This window comes from Myxine glutinosa, chromosome 1, assembly GCF_964187855.1.
Source record: "Myxine glutinosa chromosome 1, kmMyxGlut1.1, whole genome shotgun sequence".
NCBI classification, from domain to species: Eukaryota; Metazoa; Chordata; class Myxini; order Myxiniformes; family Myxinidae; genus Myxine; species Myxine glutinosa.
Window position 1 is genome coordinate 99,752,663 of NC_136261.1, and position 24,050 is coordinate 99,776,712.

General features: G+C 50.6%; 4 non-coding genes across 4 annotated transcripts; all 4 read left to right on the forward strand.

Moving 5' to 3' along the window:
- The first annotated feature begins 1,819 nt into the window (after nucleotides 1-1,819).
- LOC144889995 (5S ribosomal RNA) lies at nucleotides 1,820-1,938 on the forward strand. The gene has a single exon (XR_013622190.1). It is a non-coding gene; the product is annotated as a 5S ribosomal RNA (ribosomal RNA).
- Nucleotides 1,939-10,077: 8,139 nt separating this feature from the next.
- On the forward strand, nucleotides 10,078-10,196 carry LOC144889996 (5S ribosomal RNA). The gene has a single exon (XR_013622191.1). It is a non-coding gene; the product is annotated as a 5S ribosomal RNA (ribosomal RNA).
- Nucleotides 10,197-13,569: 3,373 nt separating this feature from the next.
- On the forward strand, nucleotides 13,570-13,689 carry LOC144890077 (5S ribosomal RNA). The gene has a single exon (XR_013622277.1). It is a non-coding gene; the product is annotated as a 5S ribosomal RNA (ribosomal RNA).
- A 3,878-nt stretch (nucleotides 13,690-17,567) lies between these two features.
- LOC137419910 (5S ribosomal RNA) lies at nucleotides 17,568-17,687 on the forward strand. The gene has a single exon (XR_010983108.2). It is a non-coding gene; the product is annotated as a 5S ribosomal RNA (ribosomal RNA).
- Nucleotides 17,688-24,050: the final 6,363 nt, after the last annotated feature.

A 24,050-nucleotide genomic window follows, 5' to 3' on the forward strand; every position in this document is an offset into this window, starting at 1 on the left:
GGCTTTTTTTCCTCCTCCTGGACACCATACCACCCTGCAGTCTTGGAGGCTTTTTTTCCTCCTCCTCGACACCATGCCACCCTGCAGTCTTGTCGGCTTTTTTCCCCCCTCCTGGACACCATGCCACCCTGCTGTCTTGTAGGCTTTTTTTCCTCCTCCTTGACACCATACCACCCTGCAGCCTTGTTGGCTTTTTTTTCCTCCTCCTGGACACCATACCACCCTGCAGTCTTGTAGGCTTTTTTTCCTCCTCCTGGACACCATGCCACCCTGCAGTCTTGGAGGCTTTTTTTCCTCCTCTTGGACACCATACCACCCTGCAGTCTTGTCGGCTTTTTTTCCTCCTACAGGGGGAGGGAGTGTTGTTGGCTTTTTTTTCTCCTGCAGGGGGAGCGTTGTCGGCATTTTTTTCTCCTGCAGGTGGAGTGTTGTTGGCTTTTTTTTTCTCCTGCAGGGGGAGTGCTGTTGGCTTTTTTTTTCTCCTGCAGGGGGAGTGTTGTAGGCTTTTTTTCTCCTGCAGGCAGGGTGTTGTTGGCTATTTTTTTCTCCTGCAGGGGGAGTGTTGTAGGCTTTTTTTCTACTGCAGGCAGAGTGTTGTTGGCTTTTTTTCCTCCTCCAGGGGGAGTCTTGCAGGCTTTTTTTCTCCTGCAGGGGGAGGGAGTGTTGCAGGGTTTTTTTTTCTCCTGCAGGGGGAGGGTTGTAAGATTTTTTTCTCCTGCAGGGGGAGTCTTGGAGGCTTTTTTTCTCCTGCAGGGGGAGGGAGTGTTGTAGGGTTTTTTTTCTCCTGCAGGGGGAGTGTTGTAAGTTTTTTTTTCTCCTGCAGGGAGAGTGATGTTGGCTTTTTTTTCTCCTGCAGGGGGAGGGTTGTTTTGATTGTCTGCGATTTGTGCTGTCTGACACGCTCGCTGGTATGTTCGTTTTTGCCGCACTACTCCTCGCCTTCAACTACAACTACCTCTACTACGAGCCTTCAACTACTCCTAACGACCACGAGTACTTCCACCACCCCTATTGGCCTACTACGATTACAACGAGCCCACTTTTATCAGTACCGCCACTGCGACTACGACTACGACTACTAGCTGACTACTACCACTCCCACAAGCCGAATAAAAACCACTCGTACAACTGCCACCACTACCATTACCGATAAGGAATTGGAAAGAATGCGAGGGTTCTCCATTGAAAAAGAAGATCGTGATGGAAAGAAAAGTTTCAAATGGAAATTAAAAGTAAACTCGAACGGCACTCAGAAGAGAGCATACCTCCACCAGGTGCGCTGGTCACGTTTTGTATTCCAGAGTTCCCCTTAACTACCATAACTTTTTGAGATATCCTGCCAGAGGCTATATTGTTTGGCCCGATGGTGAAGAATCACTTTAAAATTCTACGAGATGGGTCCGGATCCAGATCTTCACCAAAATTGAATCGATTCTTCCTTGTCACACACACAACCTCTCCACCAAGCTTCGTCCAAATCCGTCCATAACGTTTTGAGATATCCTGCTGGATGTATCGTTTTTGGCCCTGTCTCCCAATGGTGAAGAATCATTTTAAAGAATTGTCGGAGCCGGATCCGATTCCAGATCTTCACCAAAATCGAATCATTTCGTCTTTGTCACACACGCCACATCTCTGCCGAATTTAGTCCGAATCCGTCTACAACCTTTTGAGATATCCTGTTCACAAACGGACAGACAGACAAACAGACAGGGGTAAAAAACATAACCTCCATCCACCGTTGGTGGCAGAAAATACGAAACTCTCACTTGGGAAACATTTTCGGTCCTTCAAGTATTTCCAAAGAGAATCAGTTATTGCCTACGACCATACCACCCTGAATACGCCCGATCTCGTCCGATCTCGGAAGCTACGCAGGTTCGGGCCCGGTTAGTACCTGGATGGGAGACCGCCTGGGAACCCCGGGTGTTGTAGGCTTTTTTTTCTCCTGCAGGGGGAGCCTGGGTCGGCTTTTTTGTTGTAACTTTTGTTTGTTTTGTTTTGTTGTAATTGTTTTGTTTGTTTGTAATTGTTTGTTTTGTTGTAATTGGTCGTAACCAATTGTTACGGACACGACTTTGATGTTATGGTGGGCCGAGCGGAATGGCCGCCGTGTTCGCACAAGTTACCCGATTATACTCGAACCTTGGCCGAGTCGCGCTATGCCAAATCAATTGAGGAAAGGACACAGCGGCTGGGTTAAAATGACACGACACCAGGGGTACGGTTCTCAAGACCTCCGGAGGAGGTTATAATATTGCGGAAGGTTAGATTACAAGGATGAGAGAGACAGCATAGAAAGATAGGCACTTAATTACGGTCTTATAGTAGCCCGACAGACGACAGATAAACAGGACAAAACTGACTCACACGGGGAATGATGGCAAGGAAAGGCAGGTAGTCGATGGCTCAAGGTGCACTCTTGGCTCAAGGACAGGATAGCGCGGCCCAAAAGATGCAGGGAGGTCTCTCAGCGCTCGGAGGTCGCGACTGGTTCTTCTTCGTGGCTGAGGCGCATCTTTTTTTCTCCTGCAGGGGGAGACTGGGTCGGCTTTTTTTCCTCCGACTGGACACCATACCACCCTGCAGGCTTGTAGGCTTTTTTCCCTCCTCCTGGACACCATGCCATCCTGCAGTCTTGTGGGCTTTTTTTCCTTCCCCTGGACACCATACCACCCTGCAGTCTTGTGGGCTTTTTTTCCTCTCCTGGACACCATACCACCCTGCAGTCTTGGAGGCTTTTTTTCCTCCTCCTCGACACCATGCCACCCTGCAGTCTTGGAGGCTTTTTTTCCTCCTCCTCGACACCATGCCACCCTGCAGTCTTGTAGGCTTTTTTTCCTCCTCCTTGACACCATACCACCCTGCAGCCTTGTTGGCTTTTTTTTCCTCCTCCTGGACACCATACCACCCTGCAGTCTTGTGGGCTTTTTTCCCTCCTCCTGGACACCTCTCCACCCTGCAGTCTTGTGGGCTTTTTTTCCTCCGAATGGACACCTCTCCACCCTGCAGTCTTGTGGGCTTTTTTCCCTCCTCCTGGACACCATGCCACCCTGCAGTCTTGGAGGCTTTTTTTCCTCCTCCTGGACACCATGCCACCCTGCTGTCTTGTAGGCTTTTTTTCCTCCTCCTTGACACCATGCCACCCTGCAGCCTTGTTGGCTTTTTTTTTCCTCCTCCTGGACACCATACCACCCTGCAGTCTTGTCGGCTTTTTTTCCTCCTCCTGGACACCATACCACCCTGCAGTCTTGTCGGCTTTTTTTCCTCCTCTTGGACAGCATACCACCCTGCACTCTTGTAGGCTTTTTTTCCTCCTCCTCGACACCATGCCACCCTGCAGTCTTGTAGGCTTTTTTTCCCCCTCCTGGACACCATGCCACCCTGCTGCCTTGTAGGCTTTTTTTCCTCCTCCTTGACACCATACCACCCTGCAGCCTTGTTGGCTTTTTTTCCCTCCTCCTGGACACCATACCACCCTGCAGTCTTGTAGGCTTTTTTTCCTCCTCATGGACACCATGCCACCCTACAGTCTTGGAGGCTTTTTTTCCTCCTCCTGGACACCATGGCACTCTGCAGTCTTGTAGGCTTTTTTTCCTCCGACTGGACACCATACCACCCTGCAGTCTTGTGGGCTTTTTTCCCTCCTCCTGGACACCTCTCCACCCTGCAGTCTTGTCGGCTTTTTTTCCTACTCCTGGACACCATGCCACCCTACAGTCTTGTGGGCTTTCTTTCCTCCTCCTGGACACCATACCCCCCAGCAGTCTTGTGGGCTTTTTTTTCCTCCTCCTGGACACCATACCACCCTGCAGCCTTGTAGGCTTTTTTTTCCTCCTCCTGGACACCATACCACCCTGCAGTCTTGTAGGCTTTTTTTCCATCTCCTGGACCCCATGCCACCCTGCAGTCTTATAGACTTTTTTTCCTCCTCCTGGACACCATGCCACCCTGCAGTCTTGGAGGCTTTTTTTCCTCCTCCTGGACACCATACCACCCTGCACTCTTGTCAGCTATTTTTCCTCCTCCTGGAGACGATACCACCCTGCACTCTTGTTGGCTTTTTGTCCTCCTCCTGGACACCATACCACCATGCAGTCTTGTGGGCTTTTTTTCTTCCTCCTGGACACCATACCACCCTGCAGTCTTGTTGGCTTTTTTTTCCTCCTCCTTGACACCATTCCACTCTACAGTCTTGTAGGATTTTTTCCCTCCTCCTTGACACCATGCCATCCTGCAGTCTTGTAGGCTTTTTTTCCTCCTCCTGGACACCATGCCACCCTGCAGTCTTGTGGGCTTTTTTTCCTCCTCCTGGACACCATACCACCCTGCAGTCTTGGAGGCTTTTTTTCCTCCTCCTCGACACCATGCCACCCTGCAGTCTTGTAGGCTTTTTTTCCCCCTCCTGGACACCATGCCACCCTGCTGTCTTGTAGGCTTTTTTCCCTCCTCCTTGACACCATACCACCCTGCAGCCTTGTTGGCTTTTTTTTGCTCCTCCTGGACACCATGCCACCCTGCAGTCTTGGAGGCTTTTTTTCCTCCTCCTGGACACCATGCCACTCTGCAGTCTTGTAGGCTTTTTTCCCTCCGACTGGACACCATACCATCCTGCAGTCTTGTGGGCTTTTTTCCCTCCTCCTGGACACCATGCCACCCTGCTGTCTTGGAGGCTTTTTTTCCTCCTCCTCGACACCATGCCACCCTGCTGCCTTGTAGGCTTTTTTTCCTCCTCCTTGACACCATACCACCCTGCAGCCTTGTTGGCTTTTTTTCCCTCCTCCTGGACACCATACCACCCTGCAGTCTTGTAGGCTTTTTTTCCTCCTCATGGACACCATGCCACCCTACAGTCTTGGAGGCTTTTTTTCCTCCTCCTGGACACCATGGCACTCTGCAGTCTTGTAGGCTTTTTTTCCTCCGACTGGACACCATACCACCCTGCAGTCTTGTGGGCTTTTTTCCCTCCTCCTGGACACCTCTCCACCCTGCAGTCTTGTCGGCTTTTTTTCCTACTCCTGGACACCATGCCACCCTACAGTCTTGTGGGCTTTCTTTCCTCCTCCTGGACACCATACCCCCCAGCAGTCTTGTGGGCTTTTTTTTCCTCCTCCTGGACACCATACCACCCTGCAGCCTTGTAGGCTTTTTTTTCCTCCTCCTGGACACCATACCACCCTGCAGTCTTGTAGGCTTTTTTTCCATCTCCTGGACCCCATGCCACCCTGCAGTCTTATAGACTTTTTTTCCTCCTCCTGGACACCATGCCACCCTGCAGTCTTGGAGGCTTTTTTTCCTCCTCCTGGACACCATACCACCCTGCACTCTTGTCAGCTATTTTTCCTCCTCCTGGAGACGATACCACCCTGCACTCTTGTTGGCTTTTTGTCCTCCTCCTGGACACCATACCACCATGCAGTCTTGTGGGCTTTTTTTCTTCCTCCTGGACACCATACCACCCTGCAGTCTTGTTGGCTTTTTTTTCCTCCTCCTTGACACCATTCCACTCTACAGTCTTGTAGGATTTTTTTCCTCCTCCTTGACACCATGCCATCCTGCAGACTTGTAGGCTTTTTTTCCTCCTCCTGGACACCATGCCACCCTGCAGTCTTGTGGGCTTTTTTTCCTCCTCCTGGACACCATACCACCCTGCAGTCTTGGAGGCTTTTTTTCCTCCTCCTCGACACCATGCCACCCTGCAGTCTTGTAGGCTTTTTTTCCCCCTCCTGGACACCATGCCACCCTGCTGTCTTGTAGGCTTTTTTTCCTCCTCCTTGACACCATACCACCCTGCAGCCTTGTTTGCTTTTTTTTTGCTCCTCCTGGACACCATGCCACCCTGCAGTCTTGGAGGCTTTTTTTCCTCCTCCTGGACACCATGCCACTCTGCAGTCTTGTAGGCTTTTTTTCCTCCGACTGGACACCATACCATCCTGCAGTCTTGTGGGCTTTTTTCCCTCCTCCTGGACACCATGCCACCCTGCTGTCTTGGAGGCTTTTTTTCCTCCTCCTCGACACCATTCCACCCTGCAGTCTTGTCGGCTTTTTTTCCTCCGACTGGACACCATACCACCCTGCAGGCTTGTTGGCTTTTTTTCCTCCTCCTGGACACCATACCACCCTGCAGTCTTGTGGGCTTTTTTTTCCTACTCCTGGACACCATACCACCCTGCAGTCTTGTAGGCTTTTTTTCCTCCTCCTGGACACCATGCCACCCTGCAGTCTTGGAGGCTTTTTTTCCTCCTCCTGGACACCATGCCACCCTGCAGTCTTGGAGGCTTTTTTTCCTCCTCCTGGACACCATGCCACTCTGCAGTCTTGTAGGCTTTTTTTCCTCCGACTGGACACCATACCATCCTGCAGTCTTGTGGGCTTTTTTCCCTCCTCCTGGACACCATGCCACCCTGCTGTCTTGGAGGCTTTTTTTCCTCCTCCTCGACACCATGCCACCCTGCAGTCTTGTCGGCTTTTTTTCCTCCGACTGGACACCATACCACCCTGCAGGCTTGTTGGCTTTTTTTCCTCCTCCTGGACACCATACCACCCTGCAGTCTTGTGGGCTTTTTTTTCCTACTCCTGGACACCATACCACCCTGCAGTCTTGTAGGCTTTTTTTTCCTCCTCCTGGACACCATGCCACCCTGCAGTCTTGGAGGCTTATTTTCCTCCTCCTGGACACCATGCCACTCTGCAGTCTTGTAGGCTTTTTTTCCTCCTCCTGGACACCATACCACCCTGCAGTCTTGGAGGCTTTTTTTCCTCCTCCTGGACACCATGCCACTCTGCAGTCTTGTAGGCTTTTTTTCCTCCGACTGGACACCATACCACCCTGCAGTCTTGTGGGCTTTTTTCCCTCCTATTGGACACCTCTCCACCCTGCAGTCTTGTCGGCTTTTTTTCCTCCTCCTGGACTCCATGCCACCCTACAGTCTTGTGGGCTTTCTTTCCTCCTCCTGGACACCATACCCCCCAGCAGTCTTGTGGGCTTTTTTTTCCTCCTCCTGGACACCATACCACCCTGCAGTCTTGTAGGCTTTTTTTCCTCCTCCTGCACACCATACCACCCTGCAGTCTTGTAGGCTTTTTTTTCCATCTCCTGGACCCCATGCCACCATGCAGTCTTGAAGGCTTTTTTTCCTCCTCCTGGACACCATGCCACTCTGCAGTCTTGTAGGCTTTTTTTCCTCCGACTGGACACCATACCACCCTGCAGTCTTGTGGGCTTTTTTCCCTCCTACTGGACACCTCTCCACCCTGCAGTCTTGTCGGCTTTTTTTCCTCCTCCTGGACACCATGCCACTCTGCAGTCTTGTAGGCTTTTTTTCCTCCTCCTGGACACCATACCACCCTGCAGTCTTGGAGGCTTTTTTTCCTCCTCCTGGACACCATGCCACTCTGCAGTCTTGTAGGCTTTTTTTCCTCCGACTGGACACCATACCACCCTGCAGTCTTGTGGGCTTTTTTCCCTCCTATTGGACACCTCTCCACCCTGCAGTCTTGTCGGCTTTTTTTCCTCCTCCTGGACTCCATGCCACCCTACAGTCTTGTGGGCTTTCTTTCCTCCTCCTGGACACCATACCCCCCAGCAGTCTTGTGGGCTTTTTTTTCCTCCTCCTGGACACCATACCACCCTGCAGTCTTGTAGGCTTTTTTTCCTCCTCCTGCACACCATACCACCCTGCAGTCTTGTAGGCTTTTTTTTCCATCTCCTGGACCCCATGCCACCATGCAGTCTTGAAGGCTTTTTTTCCTCCTCCTGGACACCATGCCACTCTGCAGTCTTGTAGGCTTTTTTTCCTCCGACTGGACACCATACCACCCTGCAGTCTTGTGGGCTTTTTTCCCTCCTACTGGACACCTCTCCACCCTGCAGTCTTGTCGGCTTTTTTTCCTCCTCCTGGACACCATGCCACCCTGCAGTCTTGTAGGCTTTTTTCCCTCCTCCTGGGCACCATACCACCCTGCTCTCTTGTCAGCTATTTTTCCTCCTCCTGGAGACGATAGCACCCTGCACTCTTGTTGGCTTTTTGTCCTCCTCCTGGACACCATACCACCCTGCAGTCTTGTGGGCTTTTTTTCCTCCTCCTGGACACCATACCACCCTGCAGTCTTGTACGCTTTTTTTCCTCCTCCTGGACACCAAACCACCCTGCAGTCTTGTGGGCTTTTTTCCTCCTCCTGGACACCATACCACCCTGCAGTCTTGAAGGCTTTTTTCCCCCTCCTGGACACCATACCACCCTGCAGTCTTGTGGGCTTTTTTTCTTCCGCCTGGACACCATACCACCCTGCAGTCTTGTCGGCTTTTTTCCTCCTCCTGGACACCATACCACACTGCAGTCTTGTAGGCTTTTTTTCCTCCTCTTGGACACCATACCACCCTGCACTCTTGTAGGCTTGTTTTTCCTCCTCTTGGACACCATACCACCCTGCACTCTTGTAGGCTTTTTTTCCTCCTCTTGGACACCATACCACCCTGCAGTCTTGTAGGCTTTTTTTCCTCCTACAGGGGGAGGGAGTGTTGTTGGCTTTTTTTTCTCCTGCAGGGGGAGCGTTGTCGGCATTTTTTTCTCCTGCAGGTGGAGTGTTGTTGGCTTTTTTTTTCTCCTGCAGGGGGAGCATTGTCGACTTTTTTTTCTCCTGCAGGGGGAGTGCTGTTGGCTTTTTTTTTCTCCTGCAGGGGGAGTGTTGTAGGCTTTTTTTCTCCTGCAGGCAGGGTGTTGTTGGCTATTTTTTTCTCCTGCAGGGGGAGTGTTGTAGGCTTTTTTTCTCCTGCAGGCAGAGTGCTGTTGGCTTTTTTTTTCTCCTGCAGGGGGAGTGTTGTAGGCTTTTTTTCTACTGCAGGCAGAGTGTTGTTGGCTTTTTTTCCTCCTCCAGGGGGAGTCTTGCAGGCTTTTTTTCTCCTGCAGGGGGAGGGAGTGTTGCAGGGTTTTTTTTTCTCCTGCAGGGGGAGTGTTGTAAGATTTTTTTCTCCTGCAGGGGGAGTCTTGGAGGCTTTTTTTCTCCTGCAGGGGGAGGGAGTGTTGTAGGGTTTTTTTTCTCCTGCAGGGGGAGTGTTGTAAGTTTTTTTTTCTCCTGCAGGGAGAGTGATGTTGGCTTTTTTTTCTCCTGCAGGGGGAGGGTTGTTTTGATTGTCTGCGATTTGTGCTGTCTGACACGCTCGCTGGTATGTTCGTTTTTGCCGCACTACTCCTCGCCTTCAACTACAACTACCTCTACTACGAGCCTTCAACTACTCCTAACGACCACGAGTACTTCCACCACCCCTATTGGCCTACTACGATTACAACGAGCCCACTTTTATCAGTACCGCCACTGCGACTACGACTACGACTACTAGCTGACTACTACCACTCCCACAAGCCGAATAAAAACCACTCGTACAACTGCCACCACTACCATTACCGATAAGGAATTGGAAAGAATGCGAGGGTTCTCCATTGAAAAAGAAGATCGTGATGGAAAGAAAAGTTTCAAATGGAAATTAAAAGTAAACTCGAACGGCACTCAGAAGAGAGCATACCTCCACCAGGTGCGCTGGTCACGTTTTGTATTCCAGAGTTCCCCTTAACTACCATAACTTTTTGAGATATCCTGCCAGAGGCTATATTGTTTGGCCCGATGGTGAAGAATCACTTTAAAATTCTACGAGATGGGTCCGGATCCAGATCTTCACCAAAATTGAATCGATTCTTCCTTGTCACACACACAACCTCTCCACCAAGCTTCGTCCAAATCCGTCCATAACGTTTTGAGATATCCTGCTGGATGTATCGTTTTTGGCCCTGTCTCCCAATGGTGAAGAATCATTTTAAAGAATTGTCGGAGCCGGATCCGATTCCAGATCTTCACCAAAATCGAATCATTTCGTCTTTGTCACACACGCCACATCTCTGCCGAATTTAGTCCGAATCCGTCTACAACCTTTTGAGATATCCTGTTCACAAACGGACAGACAGACAAACAGACAGGGGTAAAAAACATAACCTCCATCCACCGTTGGTGGCAGAAAATACGAAACTCTCACTTGGGAAACATTTTCGGTCCTTCAAGTATTTCCAAAGAGAATCAGTTATTGCCTACGACCATACCACCCTGAATACGCCCGATCTCGTCCGATCTCGGAAGCTACGCAGGTTCGGGCCCGGTTAGTACCTGGATGGGAGACCGCCTGGGAACCCCGGGTGTTGTAGGCTTTTTTTTCTCCTGCAGGGGGAGCCTGGGTCGGCTTTTTTGTTGTAACTTTTGTTTGTTTTGTTTTGTTGTAATTGTTTTGTTTGTTTGTAATTGTTTGTTTTGTTGTAATTGGTCGTAACCAATTGTTACGGACACGACTTTGATGTTATGGTGGGCCGAGCGGAATGGCCGCCGTGTTCGCACAAGTTACCCGATTATACTCGAACCTTGGCCGAGTCGCGCTATGCCAAATCAATTGAGGAAAGGACACAGCGGCTGGGTTAAAATGACACGACACCAGGGGTACGGTTCTCAAGACCTCCGGAGGAGGTTATAATATTGCGGAAGGTTAGATTACAAGGATGAGAGAGACAGCATAGAAAGATAGGCACTTAATTACGGTCTTATAGTAGCCCGACAGACGACAGATAAACAGGACAAAACTGACTCACACGGGGAATGATGGCAAGGAAAGGCAGGTAGTCGATGGCTCAAGGTGCACTCTTGGCTCAAGGACAGGATAGCGCGGCCCAAAAGATGCAGGGAGGTCTCTCAGCGCTCGGAGGTCGCGACTGGTTCTTCTTCGTGGCTGAGGCGCATCTTTTTTTCTCCTGCAGGGGGAGTCTGGGTCGGCTTTTTTTCCTCCGACTGGACACCATACCACCCTGCAGGCTTGTAGGCTTTTTTCCCTCCTCCTGGACACCATGCCATCCTGCAGTCTTGTGGGCTTTTTTTCCTTCCCCTGGACACCATACCACCCTGCAGTCTTGTGGGCTTTTTTTCCTCTCCTGGACACCATACCACCCTGCAGTCTTGGAGGCTTTTTTTCCTCCTCCTCGACACCATACCACCCTGCAGTCTTGGAGGCTTTTTTTCCTCCTCCTCGACACCATACCACCCTGCAGTCTTGGAGGCTTTTTTTCCTCCTCCTCGACACCATGCCACCCTGCAGTCTTGTAGGCTTTTTTTCCTCCTCCTTGACACCATACCACCCTGCAGCCTTGTTGGCTTTTTTTTCCTCCTCCTGGACACCATACCACCCTGCAGTCTTGTAGGCTTTTTTTCCTCCTCCTGGACACCATGCCACCCTGCTGTCTTGGAGGCTTTTTTTCCTCCTCCTTGACACCATACCACCCTGCAGCCTTGTTGGCTTTTTTTTCCTCCTCCTGGACACCATACCACCCTGCAGTCTTGTAGGCTTTTTTTCCTCCTCCTGGACACCATGCCACCCTGCTGTCTTGGAGGCTTTTTTTCCTCCTCCTTGACACCATACCACCCTGCAGCCTTGTTGGCTTTTTTTTCCTCCTCCTGGACACCATACCACCCTGCAGTCTTGGAGGCTTTTTTTCCTCCTCCTGGACACCATGCCACCCTGCAGTCTTGTAGGCTTTTTTCCCTCCTCCTGGGCACCATACCACCCTGCTCTCTTGTCAGCTATTTTTCCTCCTCCTGGAGACGATAGCACCCTGCACTCTTGTTGGCTTTTTGTCCTCCTCCTGGACACCATACCACCCTGCAGTCTTGTGGGCTTTTTTTCCTCCTCCTGGACACCATACCACCCTGCAGTCTTGTACGCTTTTTTTCCTCCTCCTGGACACCAAACCACCCTGCAGTCTTGTGGGCTTTTTTCCTCCTCCTGGACACCATACCACCCTGCAGTCTTGAAGGCTTTTTTCCCCCTCCTGGACACCATACCACCCTGCAGTCATGTGGGCTTTTTTTCTTCCTCCTGGACACCATACCACCCTGCAGTCTTGTCGGCTTTTTTCCTCCTCCTGGACACCATACCACCCTGCAGTCTTGTAGGCTTTTTTCCCTCCTCTTGGACACCATACCACCCTGCACTCTTGTAGGCTTGTTTTTCCTCCTCTTGGACACCATACCACCCTGCACTCTTGTAGGCTTTTTTTCCTCCTCTTGGACACCATACCACCCTGCAGTCTTGTAGGCTTTTTTTTCTCCTACAGGGGGAGGGAGTGTTGTTGGCTTTTTTTTCTCCTGCAGGGGGAGAGTTGTCGGCATTTTTTTCTCCTGCAGGTGGAGTGTTGTTGGCTTTTTTTTTCTCCTGCAGGGGGAGTGTTGTCGACTTTTTTTTCTCCTGCAGGGGGAGTGCTGTTGGCTTTTTTTTTCTCCTGCAGGGGGAGTGTTGTAGGCTTTTTTTCTCCTGCAGGCAGGGTGTTGTTGGCTATTTTTTTCTCCTGCAGGGGGAGTGTTGTAGGCTTTTCTTTTCCTGCAGGCAGAGTGCTGTTGGCTTTTTTTTTCTCCTGCAGGGGGAGTGTTGTAGGCTTTTTTTCTCCTGCAGGCAGAGTGTTGTTGGCTTTTTTTCCTCCTCCAGGGGGAGTGCTGTTGGCTTTTTTTTCCTCCTGCAGGGGGAGTCTTGCAGGCTTTTTTTCTCCTGCAGGGGGAGGGAGTGTTGCAGGGTTTTTTTTCTCCTGCAGGGGGAGAGTTGTAAGATTTTTTTCTCCTGCAGGGGGAGTCTTGGAGGCTTTTTTTCTCCTGCAGGGGGAGGGAGTGTTGTAGGGTTTTTTTTCTCCTGCAGGGGGAGAGTTGTAAGTATTTTTTTTCTCCTGCAGGGAGAGTGATGTTGGCTTTTTTTTCTCCTGCAGGGGGAGGGTTGTTTTGATTGTCTGCGATTTGTGCTGTCTGACACGCTCGCTGGTATGTTCGTTTTTGCCGCACTACTCCTCGCCTTCAACTACAACTACCTCTACTACGAGCCTTCAACTACTCCTAACGACCACGAGTACTTCCACCACCCCTATTGGCCTACTACGATTACAACGAGCCCACTTTTATCAGTACCGCCACTGCGACTACGACTACGACTACTAGCTGACTACTACCACTCCCACAAGCCGAATAAAAACCACTCGTACAACTGCCACCACTACCATTACCGATAAGGAATTGGAAAGAATGCGAGGGTTCTCCATTGAAAAAGAAGATCGTGATGGAAAGAAAAGTTTCAAATGGAAATTAAAAGTAAACTCGAACGGCACTCAGAAGAGAGCATACCTCCACCAGGTGCGCTGGTCACGTTTTGTATTCCAGAGTTCCCCTTAACTACCATAACTTTTTGAGATATCCTGCCAGAGGCTATATTGTTTGGCCCGATGGTGAAGAATCACTTTAAAATTCTACGAGATGGGTCCGGATCCAGATCTTCACCAAAATCGAATCATTTCGTCTTTGTCACACACGCCACATCTCTGCCGAATTTAGTCCGAATCCGTCTACAACCTTTTGAGATATCCTGTTCACAAACGGACAGACAGACAAACAGACAGGGGTAAAAAACATAACCTCCATCCACCGTTGGTGGCAGAAAATACGAAACTCTCACTTGGGAAACATTTTCGGTCCTTCAAGTATTTCCAAAGAGAATCAGTTATTGCCTACGACCATACCACCCTGAATACGCCCGATCTCGTCCGATCTCGGAAGCTAAGCAGGTTCGGGCCCGGTTAGTACCTGGATGGAGAGACCGCCTGGGAACCCCGGGTGTTGTTGGCTATTTTTTCTCCTGCAGGGGGAGTCTGGGTCGGCTTTTTTTCCTCCGACTGGACACCATACCACCCTGCAGGCTTGTAGGCTTTTTTCCCTCCTCCTGGACACCATGCCATCCTGCAGTCTTGTGGGCTTTTTTTCCTCCTCCTGGACACCATACCACCCTGCAGTCTTGTGGGCTTTTTTTCCTCTCCTGGACACCATGCCACCCTGCAGCCTTGTTGGCTTTTTTTTCCTCCTCCTGGACACCATACCACCCTGCAGTCTTGTAGGCTTTTTTTCCTCCTCCTGGACACCATGCCACCCTGCTGTCTTGGAGGCTTTTTTTCCTCCTCCTTGACACCATACCACCCTGCAGCCTTGTTGGCTTTTTTTTCCTCCTCCTGGACACCATACCACCCTGCAGTCTTGGAGGCTTTTTTTCCTCCTCCTGGACACCATGCCACCCTGCAGTCTTGTAGGCTTTTTTTCCTCCTCCTGGACACCATACCACCCTGCAGTCTTGTAGGCTTTTTTCCATCTCCTGGACACCATGCCACCCTGCAGTCTTATAGGCTTTTTTTCCTCCTCCTGGACACCATGCCACCCTGCAGTCTTGTGGGCTTTTTTTCCTCCTCCTGGGCACCATACCACCCTGCAGCCTTGTTGGCTTTTTTTCCCTCCTCCTGGACACCATACCACCCTGCAGTCTTGTAGGCTTTTTTTCCTCCTCATGGACACCATGCCACCCTACAGTCTTGGAGGCTTTTTTTCCTCCTCCTGGACACCATGGCACTCTGCAGTCTTGTAGGCTTTTTTTCCTCCGACTGGACACCATACCACCCTGCAGTCTTGTGGGCTTTTTTCCCTCCTCCTGGACACCTCTCCACCCTGCAGTCTTGTCGGCTTTTTTTCCTACTCCTGGACACCATGCCACCCTACAGTCTTGTGGGCTTTCTTTCCTCCTCCTGGACACCATACCCCCCAGCAGTCTTGTGGGCTTTTTTTTCCTCCTCCTGGACACCATACCACCCTGCAGCCTTGTAGGCTTTTTTTTCCTCCTCCTGGACACCATACCACCCTGCAGTCTTGTAGGCTTTTTTTCCATCTCCTGGACCCCATGCCACCCTGCAGTCTTATAGACTTTTTTTCCTCCTCCTGGACACCATGCCACCCTGCAGTCTTGGAGGCTTTTTTTCCTCCTCCTGGACACCATACCACCCTGCACTCTTGTCAGCTATTTTTCCTCCTCCTGGAGACGATACCACCCTGCACTCTTGTTGGCTTTTTGTCCTCCTCCTGGACACCATACCACCATGCAGTCTTGTGGGCTTTTTTTCTTCCTCCTGGACACCATACCACCCTGCAGTCTTGTTGGCTTTTTTTTCCTCCTCCTTGACACCATTCCACTCTACAGTCTTGTAGGATTTTTTTCCTCCTCCTTGACACCATGCCATCCTGCAGTCTTGTAGGCTTTTTTTCCTCCTCCTGGACACCATGCCACCCTGCAGTCTTGTGGGCTTTTTTTCCTCCTCCTGGACACCATACCACCCTGCAGTCTTGGAGGCTTTTTTTCCTCCTCCTCGACACCATGCCACCCTGCAGTCTTGTAGGCTTTTTTTTCCCCCTCCTGGACACCATGCCACCCTGCTGTCTTGTAGGCTTTTTTTCCTCCTCCTTGACACCATACCACCCTGCAGCCTTGTTGGCTTTTTTTTGCTCCTCCTGGACACCATGCCACCCTGCAGTCTTGGAGGCTTTTTTTCCTCCTCCTGGACACCATGCCACTCTGCAGTCTTGTCGGCTTTTTTTCCTCCGACTGGACACCATACCATCCTGCAGTCTTGTGGGCTTTTTTCCCTCCTCCTGGACACCATGCCACCCTGCTGTCTTGGAGGCTTTTTTTCCTCCTCCTCGACACCATTCCACCATGCAGTCTTGTCGGCTTTTTTTCCTCCGACTGGACACCATACCACCCTGCAGGCTTGTTGGCTTTTTTTCCTCCTCCTGGACACCATACCACCCTGCAGTCTTGTGGGCTTTTTTTTCCTACTCCTGGACACCATACCACCCTGCAGTCTTGTAGGCTTTTTTTCCTCCTCCTGGACACCAAACCACCCTGCAGTCTTGTGGGCTTTTTTCCTCCTCCTGGACACCATACCACCCTGCAGTCTTGAAGGCTTTTTTCCCCCTCCTGGACACCATACCACCCTGCAGTCATGTGGGCTTTTTTTCTTCCTCCTGGACACCATACCACCCTGCAGTCTTGTCGGCTTTTTTCCTCCTCCTGGACACCATACCACCCTGCAGTCTTGTAGGCTTTTTTTCCTCCTCTTGGACACCATACCACCCTGCACTCTTGTAGGCTTGTTTTTCCTCCTCTTGGACACCATACCACCCTGCACTCTTGTAGGCTTTTTTTCCTCCTCTTGGACACCATACCACCCTGCAGTCTTGTAGGCTTTTTTTTCTCCTACAGGGGGAGGGAGTGTTGTTGGCTTTTTTTTCTCCTGCAGGGGGAGTGTTGTCGGCATTTTTTTCTCCTGCAGGTGGAGTGTTGTTGGCTTTTTTTTTCTCCTGCAGGGGGAGTGTTGTCGACTTTTTTTTCTCCTGCAGGGGGAGTGCTGTTGGCTTTTTTTTTCTCCTGCAGGGGGAGTGTTGTAGGCTTTTTTTCTCCTGCAGGCAGGGTGTTGTTGGCTATTTTTTTCTCCTGCAGGGGGAGTGTTGTAGGCTTTTCTTTTCCTGCAGGCAGAGTGCTGTTGGCTTTTTTTTTCTCCTGCAGGGGGAGTGTTGTAGGCTTTTTTTCTCCTGCAGGCAGAGTGTTGTTGGCTTTTTTTCCTCCTCCAGGGGGAGTGCTGTTGGCTTTTTTTTCCTCCTGCAGGGGGAGTCTTGCAGGCTTTTTTTCTCCTGCAGGGGGAGGGAGTGTTGCAGGGTTTTTTTTCTCCTGCAGGGGGAGTGTTGTAAGATTTTTTTCTCCTGCAGGGGGAGTCTTGGAGGCTTTTTTTCTCCTGCAGGGGGAGGGAGTGTTGTAGGGTTTTTTTTCTCCTGCAGGGGGAGAGTTGTAAGTATTTTTTTTCTCCTGCAGGGAGAGTGATGTTGGCTTTTTTTTCTCCTGCAGGGGGAGGGTTGTTTTGATTGTCTGCGATTTGTGCTGTCTGACACGCTCGCTGGTATGTTCGTTTTTGCCGCACTACTCCTCGCCTTCAACTACAACTACCTCTACTACGAGCCTTCAACTACTCCTAACGACCACGAGTACTTCCACCACCCCTATTGGCCTACTACGATTACAACGAGCCCACTTTTATCAGTACCGCCACTGCGACTACGACTACGACTACTAGCTGACTACTACCACTCCCACAAGCCGAATAAAAACCACTCGTACAACTGCCACCACTACCATTACCGATAAGGAATTGGAAAGAATGCGAGGGTTCTCCATTGAAAAAGAAGATCGTGATGGAAAGAAAAGTTTCAAATGGAAATTAAAAGTAAACTCGAACGGCACTCAGAAGAGAGCATACCTCCACCAGGTGCGCTGGTCACGTTTTGTATTCCAGAGTTCCCCTTAACTACCATAACTTTTTGAGATATCCTGCCAGAGGCTATATTGTTTGGCCCGATGGTGAAGAATCACTTTAAAATTCTACGAGATGGGTCCGGATCCAGATCTTCACCAAAATCGAATCATTTCGTCTTTGTCACACACGCCACATCTCTGCCGAATTTAGTCCGAATCCGTCTACAACCTTTTGAGATATCCTGTTCACAAACGGACAGACAGACAAACAGACAGGGGTAAAAAACATAACCTCCATCCACCGTTGGTGGCAGAAAATACGAAACTCTCACTTGGGAAACATTTTCGGTCCTTCAAGTATTTCCAAAGAGAATCAGTTATTGCCTACGACCATACCACCCTGAATACGCCCGATCTCGTCCGATCTCGGAAGCTAAGCAGGTTCGGGCCCGGTTAGTACCTGGATGGAGAGACCGCCTGGGAACCCCGGGTGTTGTTGGCTATTTTTTCTCCTGCAGGGGGAGTCTGGGTCGGCTTTTTTTCCTCCGACTGGACACCATACCACCCTGCAGGCTTGTAGGCTTTTTTCCCTCCTCCTGGACACCATGCCATCCTGCAGTCTTGTGGGCTTTTTTTCCTCCTCCTGGACACCATACCACCCTGCAGTCTTGTGGGCTTTTTTTCCTCTCCTGGACACCATGCCACCCTGCAGCCTTGTTGGCTTTTTTTTCCTCCTCCTGGACACCATACCACCCTGCAGTCTTGTAGGCTTTTTTTCCTCCTCCTGGACACCATGCCACCCTGCTGTCTTGGAGGCTTTTTTTCCTCCTCCTTGACACCATACCACCCTGCAGCCTTGTTGGCTTTTTTTTCCTCCTCCTGGACACCATACCACCCTGCAGTCTTGGAGGCTTTTTTTCCTCCTCCTGGACACCATGCCACCCTGCAGTCTTGTAGGCTTTTTTTCCTCCTCCTGGACACCATACCACCCTGCAGTCTTGTAGGCTTTTTTCCATCTCCTGGACACCATGCCACCCTGCAGCCTTATAGGCTTTTTTTCCTCCTCCTGGACACCATGCCACCCTGCAGTCTTGTGGGCTTTTTTTCCTCCTCCTGGGCACCATACCACCCTGCACTCTTGTCAGCTATTTTTCCTCCTCCTGGAGACGATACCACCCTGCACTCTTGTTGGCTTTTTGTCCTCCTCCTGGACACCATACCACCCTGCAGTCTTGTGGGCTTTTTTTCTTCCTCCTGGACACCATACCACCCTGCAGTCTTGTTGGCTTTTTTTTCCTCCTCCTTGACACCATTCCACTCTACAGTCTTGTAGGATTTTTTTCCTCCTCCTTGACACCATGCCATCCTGCAGTCTTGTAGGCTTTTTTTCCTCCTCCTGGACACCATGCCACCCTGCAGTCTTGTGGGCTTTTTTTCCTCCTCCTGGACACCATACCACCCTGCAGTCTTGTGGGCTTTTTTTCCTCCTCCTGGACACCATACCACCCTGCAGTCTTGGAGGCTTTTTTTCCTCCTCCTCGACACCATGCCACCCTGCAGTCTTGTAGGCTTTTTTTCCCCCTCCTGGACACCATGCCACCCTGCTGTCTTGTAGGCTTTTTTTCCTCCTCCTTGACACCATACCACCCTGCAGCCTTGTTGGCTTTTTTTTCCTCCTCCTGGACATCATACCACCCTGCAGTCTTGTAGGCTTTTTTTCCTCCTCCTGGACACCATGCCACCCTGCAGTCTTGGAGGCTTTTTTTCCTCCTCCTGGACACCATGCCACTCTGCAGTCTTGTAGGCTTTTTTTCCTCCTCCTTGACACCATGCCACCCTGCAGCCTTGTTGGCTTTTTTTTTCCTCCTCCTGGACACCATACCACCCTGCAGTCTTGTCGGCTTTTTTTCCTCCTCCTGGACACCATACCACCCTGCAGTCTTGTCGGCTTTTTTTCCTCCTCTTGGACAGCATACCACCCTGCACTCTTGTAGGCTTTTTTTCCTCCTCCTCGACACCATGCCACCCTGCAGTCTTGTAGGCTTTTTTTCCCCCTCCTGGACACCATGCCACCCTGCTGCCTTGTAGGCTTTTTTTCCTCCTCCTTGACACCATACCACCCTGCAGCCTTGTTGGCTTTTTTTCCCTCCTCCTGGACACCATACCACCCTGCAGTCTTGTAGGCTTTTTTTCCTCCTCATGGACACCATGCCACCCTACAGTCTTGGAGGCTTTTTTTCCTCCTCCTGGACACCATGGCACTCTGCAGTCTTGTAGGCTTTTTTTCCTCCGACTGGACACCATACCACCCTGCAGTCTTGTGGGCTTTTTTCCCTCCTCCTGGACACCTCTCCACCCTGCAGTCTTGTCGGCTTTTTTTCCTACTCCTGGACACCATGCCACCCTACAGTCTTGTGGGCTTTCTTTCCTCCTCCTGGACACCATACCCCCCAGCAGTCTTGTGGGCTTTTTTTTCCTCCTCCTGGACACCATACCACCCTGCAGCCTTGTAGGCTTTTTTTTCCTCCTCCTGGACACCATACCACCCTGCAGTCTTGTAGGCTTTTTTTCCATCTCCTGGACCCCATGCCACCCTGCAGTCTTGGAGGCTTTTTTTCCTCCTCCTGGAGACGATACCACCCTGCACTCTTGTTGGCTTTTTGTCCTCCTCCTGGACACCATACCACCATGCAGTCTTGTGGGCTTTTTTTCTTCCTCCTGGACACCATACCACCCTGCAGTCTTGTTGGCTTTTTTTTCCTCCTCCTTGACACCATTCCACTCTACAGTCTTGTAGGATTTTTTTCCTCCTCCTTGACACCATGCCATCCTGCAGTCTTGTAGGCTTTTTTTTCCTCCTCCTTGACACCATTCCACTCTACAGTCTTGTAGGATTTTTTTCCTCCTCCTTGACACCATGCCATCCTGCAGTCTTGTAGGCTTTTTTTCCTCCTCCTGGACACCATGCCACCCTGCAGTCTTGTGGGCTTTTTTTCCTCCTCCTGGACACCATACCACCCTGCAGTCTTGGAGGCTTTTTTTCCTCCTCCTCGACACCATGCCACCCTGCAGTCTTGTAGGCTTTTTTTCCCCCTCCTGGACACCATGCCACCCTGCTGTCTTGTAGGCTTTTTTTCCTCCTCCTTGACACCATACCACCCTGCAGCCTTGTTGGCTTTTTTTTGCTCCTCCTGGACACCATGCCACCCTGCAGTCTTGGAGGATTTTTTTCCTCCTCCTGGACACCATGCCACTCTGCAGTCTTGTAGGCTTTTTTTCCTCCGACTGGACACCATACCATCCTGCAGTCTTGTGGGCTTTTTTCCCTCCTCCTGGACACCATGCCACCCTGCTGTCTTGGAGGCTTTTTTTCCTCCTCCTCGACACCATTCCACCCTGCAGTCTTGTCGGCTTTTTTTCCTCCGACTGGACACCATACCACCCTGCAGGCTTGTTGGCTTTTTTTCCTCCTCCTGGACACCATACCACCCTGCAGTCTTGTGGGCTTTTTTTTCCTACTCCTGGACACCATACCACCCTGCAGTCTTGTAGGCTTTTTTTCCTCCTCCTGGACACCATGCCACCCTGCAGTCTTGGAGGCTTTTTTTCCTCCTCCTGGACACCATGCCACCCTGCAGTCTTGGAGGCTTTTTTTCCTCCTCCTGGACACCATGCCACTCTGCAGTCTTGTAGGCTTTTTTTCCTCCGACTGGACACCATACCATCCTGCAGTCTTGTGGGCTTTTTTCCCTCCTCCTGGACACCATGCCACCCTGCTGTCTTGGAGGCTTTTTTTCCTCCTCCTCGACACCGTGCCACCCTGCAGTCTTGTCGGCTTTTTTTCCTCCGACTGGACACCATACCACCCTGCAGGCTTGTTGGCTTTTTTTCCTCCTCCTGGACACCATACCACCCTGCAGTATTGTGGGCTTTTTTTTCCTACTCCTGGACACCATACCACCCTGCAGTCTTGTAGGCTTTTTTTTCCTCCTCCTGGACACCATGCCACCCTGCAGTCTTGGAGGCTTTTTTTCCTCCTCCTGGACACCATGCCACTCTGCAGTCTTGTAGGCTTTTTTTCCTCCTCCTGGACACCATACCACCCTGCAGTCTTGGAGGCTTTTTTTCCTCCTCCTGGACACCATGCCACTCTGCAGTCTTGTAGGCTTTTTTTCCTCCGACTGGACACCATACCACCCTGCAGTCTTGTGGGCTTTTTTCCCTCCTATTGGACACCTCTCCACCCTGCAGTCTTGTCGGCTTTTTTTCCTCCTCCTGGACTCCATGCCACCCTACAGTCTTGTGGGCTTTCTTTCCTCCTCCTGGACACCATACCCCCCAGCAGTCTTGTGGGCTTTTTTTTCCTCCTCCTGGACACCATACCACCCTGCAGTCTTGTAGGCTTTTTTTCCTCCTCCTGCACACCATACCACCCTGCAGTCTTGTAGGCTTTTTTTTCCATCTCCTGGACCCCATGCCACCATGCAGTCTTGAAGGCTTTTTTTCCTCCTCCTGGACACCATGCCACTCTGCAGTCTTGTAGGCTTTTTTTCCTCCGACTGGACACCATACCACCCTGCAGTCTTGTGGGCTTTTTTCCCTCCTACTGGACACCTCTCCACCCTGCAGTCTTGTCGGCTTTTTTTCCTCCTCCTGGACACCATGCCACCCTGCAGTCTTGTAGGCTTTTTTCCCTCCTCCTGGGCACCATACCACCCTGCTCTCTTGTCAGCTATTTTTCCTCCTCCTGGAGACGATAGCACCCTGCACTCTTGTTGGCTTTTTGTCCTCCTCCTGGACACCATACCACCCTGCAGTCTTGTGGGCTTTTTTTCCTCCTCCTGGACACCATACCACCCTGCAGTCTTGTACGCTTTTTTTCCTCCTCCTGGACACCAAACCACCCTGCAGTCTTGTGGGCTTTTTTCCTCCTCCTGGACACCATACCACCCTGCAGTCTTGAAGGCTTTTTTCCCCCTCCTGGACACCATACCACCCTGCAGTCTTGTGGGCTTTTTTTCTTCCTCCTGGACACCATACCACCCTGCAGTCTTGTCGGCTTTTTGCCTCCTCCTGGACACCATACCACCCTGCAGTCTTGTAGGCTTTTTTTCCTCCTCTTGGACACCATACCACCCTGCACTCTTGTAGGCTTGTTTTTCCTCCTCTTGGACACCATACCACCCTGCACTCTTGTAGGCTTTTTTTCCTCCTCTTGGACACCATACCACCCTGCAGTCTTGTAGGCTTTTTTTCCTCCTACAGGGGGAGGGAGTGTTGTTGGCTTTTTTTTCTCCTGCAGGGGGAGAGTTGTCGGCATTTTTTTCTCCTGCAGGTGGAGTGTTGTTGGCTTTTTTTTTCTCCTGCAGGGGGAGCGTTGTCGACTTTTTTTTCTCCTGCAGGGGGAGGCTGTTGGCTTTTTTTTTTCCTGCAGGGGGAGTGTTGTAGGCTTTTTTTCTCCTGCAGGCAGGGTGTTGTTGGCTATTTTTTTCTCCTGCAGGGGGAGTGTTGCAGGCTTTTTTTCTCCTGCAGGCAGAGTGCTGTTGGCTTTTTTTTTCTCCTGCAGGGGGAGTGTTGTCGGCTTTTTTTCTCCTGCAGGCAGAGTGTTGTTGGCTTTTTTTCCTCCTCCAGGGGGAGTGCTGTTGGCTTTTTTTTTCTCCTGCAGGGGGAGTCTTGCAGGCTTTTTTTCTCCTGCAGGGGGAGGGAGTGTTGCAGGGTTTTTTTTTCTCCTGCAGGGGGAGTGTTGTAAGATTTTTTTCTCCTGCAGGGGGAGTCTTGGAGGCTTTTTTTCTCCTGCAGGGGGAGGGAGTGTTGTAGGGTTTTTTTTCTCCTGCAGGGGGAGAGTTGTAAGTTTTTTTTTCTCCTGCAGGGAGAGTGATGTTGGCTTTTTTTTCTCCTGCAGGGGGAGGGTTGTTTTGATTGTCTGCGATTTGTGCTGTCTGACACGCTCGCTGGTATGTTCGTTTTTGCCGCACTACTCCTCGCCTTCAACTACAACTACCTCTACTACGAGCCTTCAACTACTCCTAACGACCACGAGTACTTCCACCACCCCTATTGGCCTACTACGATTACAACGAGCCCACTTTTATCAGTACCGCCACTGCGACTACGACTACGACTACTAGCTGACTACTACCACTCCCACAAGCCGAATAAAAACCACTCGTACAACTGCCACCACTACCATTACCGATAAGGAATTGGAAAGAATGCGAGGGTTCTCCATTGAAAAAGAAGATCGTGATGGAAAGAAAAGTTTCAAATGGAAATTAAAAGTAAACTCGAACGGCACTCAGAAGAGAGCATACCTCCACCAGGTGCGCTGGTCACGTTTTGTATTCCAGAGTTCCCCTTAACTACCATAACTTTTTGAGATATCCTGCCAGAGGCTATATTGTTTGGCCCGATGGTGAAGAATCACTTTAAAATTCTACGAGATGGGTCCGGATCCAGATCTTCACCAAAATTGAATCGATTCTTCCTTGTCACACACACAACCTCTCCACCAAGCTTCGTCCAAATCCGTCCATAACGTTTTGAGATATCCTGCTGGATGTATCGTTTTTGGCCCTGTCTCCCAATGGTGAAGAATCATTTTAAAGAATTGTCGGAGCCGGATCCGATTCCAGATCTTCACCAAAATCGAATCATTTCGTCTTTGTCACACACGCCACATCTCTGCCGAATTTAGTCCGAATCCGTCTACAACCTTTTGAGATATCCTGTTCACAAACGGACAGACAGACAAACAGACAGGGGTAAAAAACATAACCTCCATCCACCGTTGGTGGCAGAAAATACGAAACTCTCACTTGGGAAACATTTTCGGTCCTTCAAGTATTTCCAAAGAGAATCAGTTATT